The sequence below is a fragment of the Lineus longissimus genome, chromosome 4 (assembly GCF_910592395.1).
Source record: "Lineus longissimus chromosome 4, tnLinLong1.2, whole genome shotgun sequence".
Classification (NCBI taxonomy): Eukaryota; Metazoa; Nemertea; class Pilidiophora; order Heteronemertea; family Lineidae; genus Lineus; species Lineus longissimus.
Genome location: NC_088311.1, coordinates 12,672,744 through 12,676,505, shown reverse-complemented (window position 1 = coordinate 12,676,505; position 3,762 = coordinate 12,672,744). Strand labels below are relative to the sequence as shown.

At 37.1% G+C, this 3,762-nt stretch overlaps 1 long non-coding RNA gene across 2 annotated transcripts; it reads left to right on the top strand.

Annotated features, from left to right (window-relative positions):
- Positions 1-517: 517 nt before the first annotated feature.
- Positions 518-3,015, top strand: LOC135486580 (uncharacterized). Of its 2 annotated transcripts, XR_010446726.1 has the most exons (4): positions 518-569; positions 922-997; positions 1,205-1,275; positions 1,496-3,015. It is a non-coding gene; the product is annotated as an uncharacterized LOC135486580 (long non-coding RNA). The 2 variants fall into 2 exon arrangements; XR_010446725.1 differs by lacking the exon at positions 1,496-3,015 and having other exon boundaries at positions 1,205-1,448.
- Positions 3,016-3,762: the final 747 nt, after the last annotated feature.

Sequence of the window (3,762 nt, the reverse complement as noted above, 5' to 3'; positions counted from 1 at the left end):
TTTTGAAATTCGAATGTGATGTACACTACAATGCACGTGATTGATGGTTGAACATTCACTCTCGTTGACAGTGTATTATTGAAATACTTATTTGATTATGATGATGGTGTATTGTACTATAAGTATAGGCCTTGCATGCTCCCAACGTGTGGCATATTTCACATTGATACTACCAGTAGGCCTATCAATTACAAAAAAATAGATTGTGAGTAAAAATAGGCCTACAATCATTGCTACATGTCATGAGGGTGGGAACGGGGAAGGGGGGGGGGGGTAACTGTCTCGACGTCCCGTAAGGAAAAAAGGCTTATCCCGTTTCCCAATAAGCAATTTTAGCCGAATCGTGACGCAAAACACGGCTTGTCTCGAATCCCGCTAAAATAAGGGTGTCTATCCCGAATCCCGACAGTTATTTTCGGCCCATCCCAGTGTCCCGAAAATACCCGTTCTCCCCCTCAAACATAGTAGACCATATTGTCACATTGATGTTTTCTTTCATTTATACAGTTAGACTTCCGAGATCTACATTTTCGACAAAGGCCTGGTGTAATATTACGTACTTGATGAAGGTAATATTAATTTGCTTCAAATTTGAAGCATGACGTTAATGGAGTACCAGCACAACTTCATTGACTGCTACGTGGCGCTGGTGGTAACTAAGGTATTGCATCGCTCATATCACTTGAAAAAAACATTTACCCTAGTTACGACCAAAGCTGCTTAGCAGAGGGCGATACCTCATCAGGAGCGCCACAATCATATCATTGGTGTGAAAGCATTTGTATGAAGTTTTTCAGTTCTCAATGTGTTCAAAACCTTAATTGTGAAATTGTGCACTTCGAATTCAAATTCACGTCACTACGTTAGTTTGACATCCATTGATGTCACGGTAATTTCACTGTTATGCTGTGCTGCTTTCAGGTTTAATGACACGAATGAGTACAAGTACATTACATTTTTCGACGAAGGCCTTCTGTAATTTCATACGCTTCTTACGGTTAGTATTGATTCATAATTTCTAGTAAAAAAGTTAATTTTGAAAGTGAAAAATATGTTACAATACAATAGACCTGCAAATACCATATACGCAAGTTTTGAACAAATATCACACATATTCCCCAGTTGACTTGTGATGATATTGATAATGGTGGTGGTGGTGTTATCATGTACATGGCTTCTAACGTAGTAAATGTTTTCTTTTCAGCAACATTCAATAGATTTATTTACTGTATTATCATTTCGACCAAGGCGAATTCGACACTTCAATTACACAAGGTTAGTAACTTTTGTTCACAAAATCCAAATGGAGGCAAATACAGAACAATCAAACTTAGTCATTCCAGTCAGTTACTGAAGCACAGTGAAAACTGTCGGGAGCAGTGCAACTGATGGCATGTCAAACTTCCAGTGACTGTCCCTGTCCATATATTTCAAGACAGTACAAATCTTGTAATCATTTTGTTTAAGCAATGTACGTTATTATGTATCATTTCAGCACAATCAAACGTCATTCCAGTCAGTTACTGAAGCACAGCGAAAACTGTCTGAATTAGTGCTGCTGATGGCATGTAATTACTCTACTACCACTACCAGTGACAGTCAATGTCCATATATTTTCAAGTGTGCGAAATTAGTACTCGTCTACTTCTTAGTGTTATTTGAATGCAATGTATGTTATAAAAATATTTTTTTAACACTATATCAACATTCTCATTCCTGTCAGTTTCTGAAAATCAGCTAAAGCAATCGCTACCAATGCAGCTGATAACAGCAATTCTTTTTGTTCCCAATGCCCATCCATGACAATATATTTCACGCATGTGACAGTCATGTAATCATCCTGTTTTTTGTGTTCTATTCATGCAATAAATAAATTCAGTTTTTTCAAATCATTGGTGCTACAAAACTATTCTCATTATAGATTATTCATATTTTATAAAATGCTGTCATGTCAAATTTTGTGTCCTATAAATCATTATGAAGTCGGCATTTTATATACAACTTTTGTACTCCTCCTAAATAAACATACAAATCTTGTTTTATGTAAACTTTGTATATGTGACCCGTTACAGCAAAACCAGGCACATGTCGCTCTGAGCTTGGCAGGTTGAGACGGACTGTTTGTTCATTTATCTATTGTCTGCCTTTTGTAAAATATGAGCACATCAATTTCTTCCATTATCTCCTGGTGTCATTTAGGCTCATCTTCTGTGCGACATGTACCTGGTTTTGCTGTGACGGGTCACATATTCTATAGATATATACAACACTCTAATGTCACAATGCCTCTCTCACTCGCTTTTATATAGCAAGATGTATGAATAAACATGACACACCAACTATGTACAAAATTGCTAACAAACTGCACCATTTGTCAGTACACCACATGAAATACAGAGATATGTCTTAATTCTAATCTTTCATTAGCGGCACCATTTCTTACCCGAGTGCCTCCTTCATTCATACATCTTGTACTTTGACATTTAACTCAAGATACCCATCTTTGAATATTTTTAGTATACCAAGTACCGGTACTACAATGTCAATGTATTGAAGTCATGTTCTTGTAGTGTTATTGGCTTTCAATTATCTTGTCAAAATACCACTTGGTTCTTGCAAAATCTCAATAAAAACAAATGCTATTGCATGTATTGCATATTCTAACAGCTATCCACTGTATCGATTTATCCATCATCTGTACTATTTGTCACAAAAATGTTATATTATGTAAATCATATTTCATTACATAATGCACACTGCCAATTACTGCTGAACCATTCATATGTCATTTAAATAAATAATTTTCAACTTTTTAAAACCGTCTTATAGTACTGTTCTTGTCACTTAGCTGAACCAATTGCTCTATAGCATGAAATTTCCAGAAATGCCCCAGGGACTGAAAAGTGCTGTTTTAACAGAGAGGTGTCCTAATCTGAGAAGTCGAGTTGAATGGAAACAACCAATTTGGAACCAAAAACTACTGTCCTTATTAAAGAGGTTGTCCTCAATAGAAAGGTGTCCACAAGAAGTAGGTCCACTGTATATGAAAGTACAAACCCTGGTACATGTAGTGACATCATCTACTCCTCGATGTGGACACCTGCAAATGCAGCGACAATGGGTGATATGTCTGGGGGTATTTTGTTAGTTTTTGAAAGAATTTGTGACAGAAGGTTAGCAATGCTTTTATCTAAAACTCCATGTACATTTACACTAGGCCTTTCTGTACAAAATTGAAGTAAAAGCATTTGCTAGTCTTTATTCATATCACCCAATGTCACATCAGTTATTTAATTCATCGTCCTTTGTGCAGATGGCACCACCCATCAAGCATGTTGGTGACGAATAGTGTCGCAGCATTTCGTCACCGAGCTTACACGAAAATGCACTGTCATTCATTCAGCCATAAGTGTAAGACTGTAGGGTTGTTTCCAACCAAAACATGTTCGAAATGTGTCAAGCATTCGGAACACCCAAAGACTGATTAGAGAAGTCAAAATTGAATGGAAACAACCAATTTGGGACCAAAACTAGTGTCCTTATTGGAAAGGTTGTCTTTAATAGAGAGGTGTCTACTAACGGAGGTTCCACTGTATATAATGTAGGAACCCTGGTTGTGACATTGTCCATTCCTCCAGCTGCACACCACCAAATCCACAACAATGTCACACCAGTTATTTAGTTCATCATGCTTTGCGCTAGATGGCACCAACTGTCAGGCATGTTGATGAATATAGAAGATAAGTGTCCCTGCATTTGGTC